A 14,092-nucleotide genomic window follows, 5' to 3' on the forward strand; every position below is an offset into this window, starting at 1 on the left:
ACAGACTGATGCATTCAAATGTTTATTTCATTTAATTTTGATGATTTGAAGTGGCAACAAATGAAAATCCAAAATTCCGTGTGTCACAAAATTAGAATATTACTTAAGGCTAATACAAAAAAGGGATTTTTAGAAATGTTGGCCAACTGAAAAGTATGAAAATGAAAAATATGAGCATGTACAATACTCAATACTTGGTTGGAGCTCCTTTTGCCTCAATTACTGCGTTAATGCGGCGTGGCATGGAGTCGATGAGTTTCTGGCACTGCTCAGGTGTTATGAGAGCCCAGGTTGCTCTGATAGTGGCCTTCAACTCTTCTGCGTTTTTGGGTCTGGCATTCTGCATCTTCCTTTTCACAATACCTCACAGATCTTCTATGGGGCTAAGGTCAGGGGAGTTGGCTGGCCAATTTAGAACAGAAATACCATGGTCCGTAAACCAGGCACGGGTAGATTTTGCGCTGTGTGCAGGCGCCAAGTCCTGTTGGAACTTGAAATCTCCATCTCCATAGAGCAGGTCAGCAGCAAGAAGCATGAAGTGCTCTAAAACTTGCTGGTATACGGCTGCGTTGACCCTGGATCTCAGGAAAGTGTAAAGTGTAAAGTAAAGTGTAAAGTTTCCACCATCAGTGATGGTTTGGGGTGCCATGTCATCTGCTGGTGTCGGTCCACTCTGTTTCCTGAGATCCAGGGTCAACGCAGCCGTATACCAGCAAGTTTTAGAGCACTTCATGCTTCCTGCTGCTGACCTGCTCTATGGAGATGGAGATTTCAAGTTCCAACAGGACTTGGCGCCTGCACACAGCGCAAAATCTACCCGTGCCTGGTTTACGGACCATGGTATTTCTGTTCTAAATTGGCCAGCCAACTCCCCTGACCTTAGCCCCATAGAAAATCTGTGGGGTATTGTGAAAAGGAAGATGCAGAATGCCAGACCCAAAAACGCAGAAGAGTTGAAGGCCACTATCAGAGCAACCTGGGCTCTCATAACACCTGAGCAGTGCCAGAAACTCATCGACTCCATGCCACGCCGCATTAACGCAGTAATTGAGGCAAAAGGAGCTCCAACCAAGTATTGAGTATTGTACATGCTCATATTTTTCATTTTCATACTTTTCAGTTGGCCAACATTTCTAAAAATCCCTTTTTTGTATTAGCCTTAAGTAATATTCTAATTTTGTGACACACGGAATTTTGGATTTTCATTTGTTGCCACTTCAAATCATCAAAATTAAATGAAATAAACATTTGAATGCATCAGTCTGTGTGCAATGAATAAATATAATGTACAAGTTACACCTTTTGAATGCAATTACTGAAATAAATCAAGTTTTTCAAAATATTCTAATTCACTGGCTTTTACCTGTATATATACACAGTTATTATATATATTATATATATATATATATATATATATATATATATGTCTCTGACCAACTCATACTTGGTACACTCATGTACAGTATTCTTTTTTGATGATCAGCCACAGAATTTCCACTATCCAGATTTTTCCACTGAAATTAACAGAGATTATTTACATTTGTAAAACTAAACTTTGTTTCCCAATCTTCATGAAAATATTATGTTTCTAGCCTCTATAGTACTGACAACAGAAAGGATTACTTTCAGGTATTGTCCCTCCTCTATTAAATATGAAAGGAGGCTGAAAATCACAGGACATGTTTGTGCTCATAAATTGACATACCCCGGCAGAATTTGTGAAATAATGGCTATATTTAAAAAAAATATAATAGATAATGCAACAAAACTTTTTTTTAGTCAGAGTTAGTGGCTGGGCGAAGCCATTTATTATCACACAATTGTGTTTGATCTTTTTGAATCCTAATCATAAATGCAAACACCAAAATGGCCCTGATCAAAAGTTTACATACCCTTAAAGATTTACCCTGATAACATACACACAGACAGGTTTAAATGGCTCCTAGGGGTAACTGTCCACGCCTGTAACTTGGTTGCTTGTAATCAGTGTCTGTGTATAAAAAGTAAATGAGATTCTCTCTTATTTTTCATGGGATTACAATTAAACAGTGCAACATCCCAGAATAAAAAGATCATTAGGGAGTCTGACCAACAAATTTTTGATGGTACCAGACCGTGGCTTGGTATCAACCGAACCACTCAATTTCCACTTTTATGAGAGCTTGAACTCTGCTGATTGGCATTCTCAAATCTCTGGATATCTTTTTATATCCTTTTTATGTTTTATAAAGTTGAACAACCTTCTCCCTCAGGACTTTTGACACTGCTTTTGCTTTCCCTGTGGCTCAGAATCCAGCAAAGTCAGTGCAGCATGTTACGTCCCAGCCTAGGGGAACTGGATGCGCAACATGACCTGAGCCCCCTCGCTCCTCCCATCCCCAAGAAAAGTGGCCAAGAGCAGGGTTTTCAAGTTAAACAGTAGCCGTTATTTGCTCGGAGATGAGAACACTGCCCAAAACAACAAACAAAATCTCAGTTCTCCCTAATCTGTCCTACTCAAAACAAAGAAAACCAAAACACAGGTATCTAACCTAACTCAGATGCAAAACAGGAGAAAAAGGGTTAAAGTAAAGGGCTTCTCATTCCTACGGGCTACTTTAATACAAGGTTTAACAAAAGGTTGCAAAGACACTATTCACACATCAGGCCTTGGTTGGGGATGAGGGAGGGAGAGAAAGCGAAGGCCGGAACCAGGCAGCATAAATAGCCCCCATCCACCAATCAGCAGCAATCCTCTTCGGCCATGTGGTCCGGCAGCACACACCTGCACACACACACTCTTCCACACACACACACACACTGATTGCATAGAGGGAGACAGACACAGGCACCACACACAGCATAACACTAATACACATAGGGCTGTAACAAGCAATGGATGAAATGTGCAGGTGATTGTCACGAGCCCAGAATCTCATTTACTTTTTATACACAGACACTGATTACAAGCAACCAAGTTACAGGCTGGGCAGTTACCCCTAGGAGCCATTTAAACCTGTCTGTGTGTATGTTATCAGGGTAAATCTTTGAGGGTATGTAAACTTTTGATCAGGGCCATTTTGGTGTTTGCATTTATGATTAGGATTCAAAAAGATCAAACACAATTGTGTGTTAATAAATGGCTTCCCCCAGCCACTAACTCTGAATAAAAAAAGTTTTGTTGCATTATCAATTATATTTTTTTAAATATAGCCATTATTTCACAAATTCTGCCGGGGTATGTCAACTTATGAGCAAAACTGTATGTTCTGATGATACAAGTCAGTGGTCCTGAAATGTGGTTTTCTCTTCTATACACATTCTACATCTGGGGGCAGAGCTCTTTGGGAAACAGTAGGGGAGGAACAGCTGGGCAGGGAACCGGTATTTGACACATGATGCGTTGCGCTTGCTGCCTCAATAAAAAGTTGACATTTTTCCTTTGTGCGGGCAAACTGGATACTAAGTTTTTATTAACAACCAGCAAAATGATTTCTAACCTGCATTTGGCGGGTTAGCGTTAATTTAGAACCCTACTCATATACTGTATTTTTGGAAGGCAAAGAAAATTATGTGGGGTGTATTTGCTGAGTTGAATAATCTGTTACTACCCAGTTGTTAGTAGAAACAATTGGCCAATAACTAAGTCATTCCCTTCTATATCATAAAAATGATAACCCCATCACACTGGGTCATGGAACTATTGGCACTTGAAATGCATCGGATTTCAGTCTGTAGCCTAATATGAAATGTGTGTTACCCTATCTAGAAGAACTAAATCTAACATTTGAAAACGTGATTTCTTAACAGGTTGATGATCACGCATTTGGCATTGACTGGGACGGACCTGTGGGTACTGTCGATCCTTCAAATCCTGTCACTGTACCGGAGGCTGACGCACCACTTCAGGCAGCGATTGAGGCCCGACTCCAGGAGACCATTAACCCTCTTCAGCCAAGCCCATGTTTTGGGTTGGACTTATATGTTAAGGCTACACAAGAGGTGCAGGTTATCATTGGACAACCTTAGGTGAATGCTGAAAGCCATTGGATTATCAGAAGAAATTGACAAATTAAGCAAGCACAGGAATAACAAAGAATAGAAAATACTTAAATATTCCTAGGAGGGATATTACATGTGACATCATGCCAGAGGCAGGAATTGAACTCATGAGCTCGGTAGCTACAGCTTGATGCTTTGTATACTGACCTACAGCAAACTTACAAAATTCAGAATTTCTCACTATTAGGAATCAAAGACTGGAAGAAGAGATTTATTTGTCCTCATAGGGAAGTTGGTTTTCAGCATTAACAATGGACACTGAATTACACACTAAACTAACAGGCAATATAGTGAGAACACACAGACACATGCCATGAATTACATGCAATAAAAAAAATGACATCAGCTGTTAAATAGTTTTATAGCTTGTGGCACATGAATATTTTGTTCTGTAATTTGTAAATGATGGTGGGTGGTACCGTCGCCCAGATGGCAGCAGTTCAAATAAGGAGGCAAGGAAGTTCTTCCGGTCATCGCTGATGTTGTTTGCCTTCTTCAGGACTCTGCCCTTGTAGATGCACTTCAAGGCTGGGAAGTTCCTATCAGCTTTGATGCATTGTGACTGTAATTGTGACTTCTCAAAATTTGTTTTTGTGCCTCCGTGGCATTTCCAAACCATGAGATTGTACAGAATGTTTGTTGTTGTAACGTTAGCTGAGTCGTAGACAGTTTTGTGTGTTTTTTTGTTTGTTTCAAACAGAATCAAATCTACAGTTTGAATTATGTAAGAATATTAAAATGTGAAAGAGGCGGAGGTTTTGAAGAACATAGTCATTTATTGTGTTGGTTTATACAATTTGTAGGTAGATAAAAGTGAGATGTTTATATTATGATAACATTAAATATTTACATTACTAACAATCATATTTAGCATGACCAAAATAATTTAAATCATTTTCAGGGTAGTTTGCGGCCGTTTGTTTGACGTTGCCTAGGAGATCTGTACCAAATCTCGCGAGAGTGTGTCGTAGAGACAGACAGGTGTTGAACAAAGTGGATTTTCTCCTGATGTGTCAGTCTGAAAATTGCCATTTTCGTGTCAAACTGTTGTGAAAAATTAGTCAAAAAGTTACTTCAGTGACTGTAGGGAGAAAGGATCGACCATAATCTGTGTTCACACTCCAGGCTGCCTCTGGTCTCCCTAAAGGGGCGTGGCCGTGCAGAAGCCCACGTGACATCATACAGGAAGGTCACTCGTCATGGAAGGTCTTTTTTTATATACCGTCTTTGGCCATAATTTAAGTTTACCTGCCGGGAATTCAGAAGAAGAAGGAGGATAAAGGTGAGGGTTAATACTTTATAAATACATAGGACATTTGTGTAAGTTTAAAAGTAGAGTCTGGAGTATTGCTTGTTGCAGTTTGTAAACAAAACATTGAAACTGGGCCCCTCCTCTGGGGCTGAACTGTGTAACGCCTCCTGCCACAGACAGCAGCAGTTATGAGGACCACAAAGGAAAGGACATTGTCCGAGAGAAGCGTGGGCCGATAGCCGGCCATCAGCAGCACCGGGAGCCTCTGTTGTTATGCCGTTATGCCATTATAGTCAGCTGGGAAGATGGTGTTTGTGGCGGATGCTAACCGCTACCGCTAGCCGAAGTTAGTATTGAGCTAGCTCACCACAACTGCCCTAATAATTGTTACCAGTCGAGGCTTTAGATGTCAGTGACGATCGGGTATCAGTCCAGTGTTGCATTCAGACTACTTATTTTTCTTTACCTCAACCTTTTAACTGGGCTCTTTCTGTGGACAAGATAAGAATTAACCATCAGAACTGCGCCCCCTGCTGTCGAAAAAGAGCCTCCGCAGGGTGGGTTGATGCAGCAGGTGGAACATTTATATTGACAGTGCTGCTAATCAGTTAGCTCGTTAATGATTATTAGTTGCTAATAGTAAGAAATCTCCTACATGTGCTTGTATTATTGTTGTATATTAGCTGTTGTGAAGCTGTTCTGATAACTGTTTTTTGTTCTCTGTTACAGAACCAGACACCTTTCATGTACCTTTCACACATTTCACCCACACACTCACCATTCTAAATCAGCAATCGAGAAACTAATAGGAACATCTGGCTTGTGCATTCTAACCGATGCCACCCAGCGGCCATAAGTGATTCAGTCCAGTTTACCATACACTCCTTACAATGAACCTCCACAACACATTCAAATCTCGTAACATGTCTTACAACGAGAGGCCACCAGATAACACAGTCACCAGTTAAATGGAAACACCGGTGGATCATCACATTGTTGGAAGACCAGCTATCAGACTGCACATCAATTCTGAATCAGGTAAGCAGTATCTCACAAAAGTGAGTACATCCATCACATTTTTGTAAATATTTTATTATATCTTTTCATGTGACAACACTGGAGATATGACACTTTGATGCAATGTAAAGTAGTCAGTGTACAGCTTTTATAACAGTGTAAATTTGCACAGTGTAAATGCATTGCCTTGCTAAAGACACTGAGGGTGAAGGTGATGGACTGTCCAACATGTCTCCAGACCTAAACCCTACTGATCATCTGTGAGACATCCTCAAATGGAAGGTGGAGGAGCGCCAGGTGTCTAACCTCCACCAGCTCCGTGGCGTCATCATGGAGGAGTGGAAGAGGTTTCCAGGGGCAACCTGTAAAGCTCTAGTGAACTCCATGTCCAAGACAGTTGAGGCTGTGATGAAAAATGACATTTTGGGCACAATTTGGACATTTTCACCAGTGGTTCAGACATGAATAGCTGTATCAAAAACAGAAAAAAGTGCAGGCACTCAAAATAAAGGGTTTTTAACTTTTTCAAACCAACCGGAGTGCCTGCACTTTTTTCTGTTTTTGATCTGTTACCCTTTGCAAGAGCACCGGTGGTTTGAGGGACACCAGCAGCGCTCCTGTGATCCTGTTATTAATAGCTGTATGTTGAGTTATTTTGAGGGGACAGCAAATTTACACTGTTATACAAGCTGTACACTGACTACTTTACATTGTATGAAAGTGTCATGTCTACAGTGTTGTCCCATTAAAAGATACAATAAATATTTACAAAAATGTGAGGGGTGTACTCAATCTGTGAGATACTGTATGCGATCCTTAAACCCAAATCATGATTGGGAACTTTTACATTATAGTTTAACAGCAGATCCACTCAGACACATGTCACACTGGTGAAAAGCACCTGTAGAACTGAGTTTTGAGAGCCTACAAAACTAGTGTTGCCTGTAACGTTGTGTCTGGTTTTCACCATTTTATATACACTAAGCTTGTCCTTTTTCACGTCAGGTGTGTTGTTGAGACAGGGCTAAACCAGAGTTCGACAAGAGTTGCCAGTTTCTGATTCTACACCAGAACACAGCAGAGTGGTCAAGGCCTGAAGACCGACCCAGTTACACCTGCAGCGAGCAGACAGAGGAAGAGGAGTGTGAGATCCACGGGGAAAGGAGAAAAAAGAGAGCGACAGCTGTCGTCAACAGACGGGCATTGACTGTCGGACTAAGTGAAATGTGAGTTTATACTCTGCCCTAGGGATGTAATGGTATTAAAATCTACAGTATTTGCGTCATTTCATTCTCTACATGTCCACAATAATATTGAGACACTATTGTTATTGTGATACTACCATTGTATACCATGGTATTACCATTACCGTTACATCCCTACTCTGCCCCCTTTGTGGGAGTAGTGATCCCTGGCCGTGGAAAGTTATTGTGAATGTGTGTAAAAAGTACAGTGACTGAAGTCTCTCCCCCCACATAACAGCGTACAAGGCCGACGCCCGAGGATGGTGTGACAGCAGTGGTGCCAAGCGACGAGAGTGGTGTTGGCCCGAGGTGACGGTGAACAGTTGATACTCTGCCCCATCATGTGAGTAACAATCTTAGGACGTAAATGAAGTGGCGTGTTGGGTGTAAATGCAGTGACTGCCATCTTGTTTCCCTCACAGCTTCCGAGTCTGCGCCCGGCAGAGGACAGTGTGCAAGTGGAAGACCAGCGGTGGACGTGGAGGATCGGTGTTGCCAAGCTACCACAATTACGGACTCCTTCCCCCCACACCCCATTTTATAATTTCTGTGAATAAATATTGTTTTAAATGCTCTTTACAGTCTCCAAGCACTTTCTTGGTTTTAAACAGCCCCTCGCACTTACAGAGCTTGTTTTGATTGAAAACATATTTTAAATTACACATAACTTTTGCTAGCTGGGTCTATATAGACATGTTATATAGTTTTATTATTAGATTTAGGCTAAATGAAAACGCAGACACAAATTTAGTAGCTTAGATACAGTAAGTGTGAGCATTAATATGAATATTAATAAATTGCAACACACATTTGTATCAACAGATGTTTCCTTAATTGTTATTTTGATGGTGGAGAGTCTTGTCTAGTGTGTAACATGTCCAAAACAACCCATTGGTCTTCTACCAATCACCATGAAGGCTATAGAATATAGACCCTTTCAGAGAGTATAAACAAAGACAGGTGTGGCTCATTAGAAAACGCTCTGGTACACTAAATGGAATGGAGCCTTAATTAGTATCCTTGGTAACACCTGTCTTTGTTTATACTCTCTGAAAGGGTCTATAAGTTACACCTCATTCCCTTGTGGATTGGGTCAGCTGGAAGAAAGCACTCCCATCAGGATCAAATCTTGTTTTTTATTATAGGATACAGTCGATCAGTCACAACAGCATAATTGATAAGTGAATCTAAGCCAGGCCAGGCCACAAAAACCATGAGGTCATTTAAATGCCATGCCACCACTAACGTCTACTCTTTATTAAGTGTGAGTTATGCTTACCAAGATTAAGTACACTTTGTTTAGTTGTTAATTGATCTGAATATTTGAGTTGTGTGGGTTGTGGACTAATATTTTGCTGTTCTTTCCTTTTCCTTTTCATCAGAAACCAACCAGCTAAACAATAAATACGATGAACTGGATCCCCTGTGTTTGTGACATTGTTTTAAACAACCCATTGCGTTGATCCACCATAATCCCTCACACACCCAGTCAATATTTTACAACATGCTTTGAGTCAACTGATTAAGGTTACTGCTACGATTTGGACAAATTCAGTTAATTTTGAGGCCATACAGGCATTGATTTCAGAAGTCCCTCTGTAACCTTTCACACAATTCCCAATGTTAAGTTATAGAAAAGGTGCATCAATCAAGAAATAAACTTGCTAGATGAAATGTCAAGTGTGTGATCTGCTGCAACTCAATTTCCCTACGGGGACAAATAAATTACTAGTACTACTGCTTAGCCTTACATAGAACAGCAGTCCTGCCTATGAGCACAGTCAGATTGTTTGAAACGGCCCTGTACGGCCTCTGCCTAAAGAGTTGTGTGATGGAAAATTCTGGTATTTAAACAGAACTTCTCCTCACCTTGTGATATGTGTTGCTCAGCTGTGAGCCAGGCTCATTCATTACTGAATGGATAGAAAACTTTTTGCCACCACAAAAGACCCATGAGATAATTATATTAGGACAGGAGGAGGCTCAGTGATGTCATGTCTTTTTATGCTCCATGGTTGACACTGATTCTGCATATTTCAATTTCAACCTTCCTGATGGCTCGACAGTTTTGTTACAGTATGTATATAATTATTAATAAAGTGTATAAAAAAAATAAATAAATAAAAAACTCGGCCGGGAGTGTGTTGCAGCCTCTGTGCAGCTATTCAGGTGCACAAACCAGCACATATCCAGCTGTCCCAGCAGTTGTCAATGAACTGATTACGTACGGGGGGGGGGGGGGGGGGGGGGGGCGTGGTTAACTTACAAATGTTTGTATTAATTTGTGTCTGCAGGCCATGTGTAAGCAAAGTAAAAGAAACAGAAACAGAACTCTTTCGTTTTTCCGTTTCAAAACCCCCCCCAAAAAACGTTGTTTTTCTGTTATTCTGTTTTAAAACAAAAACAGAATAACGTGGAAAATTAAGTCTTTGACTTTTTTATTGTTTTGTTATTATGATATTTGGAAACCGCTCCACAGCGGCCAGGTCCCGGAGCAACTCTCCCCCCCCCCGCTTGCGTATTGGATCGATTGCACCATCTACTGGATGAAAATGGAACACAGAACAACTACACTACGCGTCACGTTACACGTAGTGGTGCGCACCGGGCAGATCAACTTCCGGCTGCGCAGCAATAGATTCTGCGACCGCACGCACGTGTGAACGCGTAACAACATTAGTCAAACAGTGACAGACAGACGTGCACAATCTGCTTCATACGTACGCAGCTTCTTGTCACGCGTGACACAGTTTGCGCACGTCGTTTCCGCGTACGCGTGAGCGCCTGACAAAAATGTTCAATCAGCTTCACGCGAGCGTTAATGCGTGCGTTCGCTGAAAAACGCATGAATGTTACACGTGGTCACTACGCGTAGTGTGATTACAGGCGTGCAGCAGCCATCACGCGTGAACGTGCGCGTGAACGGGGGGCCATTATAAGTCAATGAGGAAACTACATTACACGTCAGGCGCTGTCTGCTGCACAGGCGTCAAAGCACGCGGGTGTGACACGTCCAGTTGATAGGTGCGCACGTAATATGAGACGATTGTACCGGCATACACACACACACACACACACACACACACACACACACACACACACACACACACACACACACACACACACACACACACACACACACACACACACACACACACACACACACACACACACACACACACACACACACACACACACACACACACACACACACACACCTCTCTTCCTTTCTCTTTCCCTCTGTCTCAGCACCACCCACCTGTTCACTCTCACACCCTGTGTCTTCTACCACATCATCTTTTATATATCCATTTTCCCTCTGAAGTGTTGAGCTAGTCCATTTCACTATAGTGACGTTTCACTTTTGATCTCTCTCTACATTCATCCCCCGAACTATTCTTTCTTTCTTTACACTTGGTAGGTTTCCTTTGTCTCTTTTTCCCCACCTTATATTAGGTGAGATACAGATTTTAACAGTTTAACAAAATACTAACTTTCAAAGATGATATTCCATAGGGCATAAAAAACATTTTATAGCCAGATTTATTTAGCTGGTGTTCTCTTTAGGATTGTTGTCAACATTTTTCCTCATCTGCCTATTTGCAGCACATCTTTTCTCTGCTTCTGTCCATCTGCATCTGCCCTCTATCTCATCCACTTTTGCTTTTTATGCCTTCAGCTGACGATTAACCATGGTTCGTTTTCAAATTAAGTGTTTCTTAAATGTTAAATTAATCCACACCAACATTCAATCAGTTCCCACACATGTGAAGAATGGTGAACACTGACAAACAACAGCGGGAGTGGAGAAAAAAGGAAAAGCGAGACACATAAAGAGGCGGAGGGATAGGTTAATGGAGTGATGGTACGAAAAATTAACTTGCTCAGTTCTCTCTTTTGATAAAATGCCAATTACTCAATCTCTTTCACGAGTTAATCTAAATTCCTGCCTTTCCCAAGCTTTCCTTTTTGCTCAAATTCACACTCTCTCTCTCTTTCCATCATTCCTCCTGCTTGTTTAACCGTCTAGTTGGCCTGTTTCTCTTTTTAATGGCTCTAACTCTGACGACTATCTCCCCATCCCTCCATTTCTCACCCTTACTTCATGTCCATCCCTCTCTCCTCATCTGCCATTCTTTTTTTCTATTCATCTCTCCTTATCTCTGCTGCCTCTCTCTTCCCCTCTCTTTCTCTCTCTCTCTCATCCTCCCTGTTACGTGTGCTGTTTAGCTGCGCTTAGCTTCACCTGTCAGCTTGGATCAAGGCTGTGGAGCAGCAACATGACAAACTGCCCTCTGATTCACTTACGCACACACACACACACACACATACATACAAGCACACACACACTTGTAGCATTTTCTCAGAACCCCTCCCTCCCTCTCTCCCTCCCTCCCTGCTCTCACAGGCTTATTGCTTTGTGTTAATGCACAGGCGCAGCTTTAGCTCGCAGTTACCTGCAGGCTTGTCTGTTTTTAAAAGAATACTGTGTTTCTTTCCCCAACCAGCCCATTGCCTGACTGGGTTATGGTGTGAAAACAGACACCAAAATCATCCATATGTCCAAGGATTAATTACACTACAGCATCAAACACAACATAAATAATGGTGCGACACAAAATGCAACAGATTGATTGTTGAACAGTGAATTATATCAGATGTGGCTGGTTGTAGGAGAAATCTTATATTCATGTAAAAACATTTTAATAACACAAGGTCTTGTAACTGCACCACCAGTTTTACCTATGAAAACAGTATTTTTTTCTAATGAGGTGCAGTGCCAATTTAAATTTTACTATACTGTGACATATCAGAAATTGTCTCAAACTAAATATGGCTACAAACATGCTGACAATGGGCAATGGCCAAGTATGGTGTGTGAATGTGTGTGTTTACGTTTGAGATGGGGGGTGGGGGTATGTGCATGTATGGCATTGTTTGTATGTATTATATTAACATGTGCATGGTGGCCTAAGGCCTCACATGAACAGAGGTCATTTTTTTGCCACTGGCTGATCTGTGAATCTTAAAGGTCCATACATCATCAGTAGTATGGCCCTGTTAACATACTGTTTGGCTTCATGTGAAATGGCCATTGCAGTGATAAAATATTCTTATTGAAATTTTCTATTTTCTATTTAACAGTTTTACTTTAAAAACCAAGATATTTTTGTCTGGAATGATGAAATGGCCATTATAAAATGATGCATGAGCGTGCTGTGCTCACTCCTCCACATGTTTGTTGTTACTTGCCCCTCCCTCTCGTGAAAACAGGTCAAGCAGACGTATGTGAGGAGAAGGAGCATTGATTGGTGGTCTGTGGAAGGTTCCTATAGCTCTCAGAGAAAAGAAGGCGCATAAATCCACTTAATGACTGAAGATATTAGCATGAGCTAAACTGGTGGGATGCTCATCACTTGAGATGGATGGAGGGAGACAGACACATAAACACACAGACAGTGGGGATGTGAACCATGGAAAGTGGTTTATTGTGTTGAGTGCGTATATTTAAATCCGCGTCTGTACACATACAGATTACAGTACAGTAAACACACATATGCAGAAGGCTGTGGTCTCCAGACGCAGAGGCTGAATTATTTTGTCGAATGGCATCCCACCACCTAAATTTAAAACACATGCAAAATCAAATGGGTGGTGTATTGAAGGGCAGACGCACTATGTCACTGTAAATTGTGGTAGAAAACTATATATATATATATATATATATATATATATATATATATATTACTGTGCCATCATGCTGGAACAGTTTCTTCCTGCTGACACTGTGAAGGGTTTCATGTGTGTGATGCAGGATGCTGCTTTGTTTTTTCATCACTCAAGCCTTGTGGGGCTGTCAAAAGGGCAAAAGTGCCTCTAGAGCTATCTTCTTTTTTTAAGCTTCTTCCATAGCCATTGATAGAATAAAGAAGAATGACGGGACAAGACTGTGAGCAAGACAGACAGGGAGGAGCCATCTGCATTCCTATGTATACATACATCCTAATATTCCCCTATTCTCATAGTTATAATCAAAATTTGATATAAGTCATGTGGATATTCTGAATTGAACATTTCCTGAAATGCCTATATTTGTTCAGATGGGATGAAGCATGTTGTCTACCTTTGCCCAGTGATTTCAGTGTCAGAAATGGAAAGCAGTCTGTCTGCAAAACAAGATGTTGGACTGTGAGTGTGAGTATCAACTCTTGTACAGAGACTCCAAGTAAGATCATTTGGTCTTCAAACATATTTGGCGGTTCTACACAGTAGCTAATTAGCATAATGCTTAAATTACACAACTTTCACTGTAAATATCGCAGCCTGTGAGCAGATCATTTTGGTTGATTGTACTGAAGAGAAAGTCAACAAAGTCACCAAGACTTTATCTCTAGCTACCTTGAACATCTGCAGTAGAGGTCATTTGTATCCATCAGTAGCTCTACAGTCTTCAGGCAACAGCCTACTCTATTGTATTGCATTGTTTAATCGTGATGCAGTATACGGCTGATCAACACATAACGTCATATGCTCCACC

At 41.2% G+C, this 14,092-nt stretch overlaps 1 protein-coding gene and 1 long non-coding RNA gene across 2 annotated transcripts in view; one reads left to right on the forward strand and one right to left on the reverse strand.

Moving 5' to 3' along the window:
* The window catches only part of LOC310989691 (protein shisa-8), a gene marked incomplete at both ends in the record, with an annotated part of 138,972 nt that overhangs the window by 100,275 nt on the left and 24,605 nt on the right, over positions 1 to 14,092 (reverse strand). The window lies entirely within an intron of this gene.
* On the forward strand, positions 6,902 to 8,202 carry LOC310989692. Its single transcript, XR_014595557.1, has 3 exons — positions 6,902 to 7,536; positions 7,793 to 7,897; positions 7,977 to 8,202. It is a non-coding gene; the product is annotated as an uncharacterized lncRNA (long non-coding RNA).

The sequence above is a fragment of the Trachurus trachurus genome (assembly GCF_905171665.1).
Source record: "Trachurus trachurus genome assembly, chromosome: 8".
NCBI lineage: Eukaryota > Metazoa > Chordata > Actinopteri > Carangiformes > Carangidae > Trachurus > Trachurus trachurus.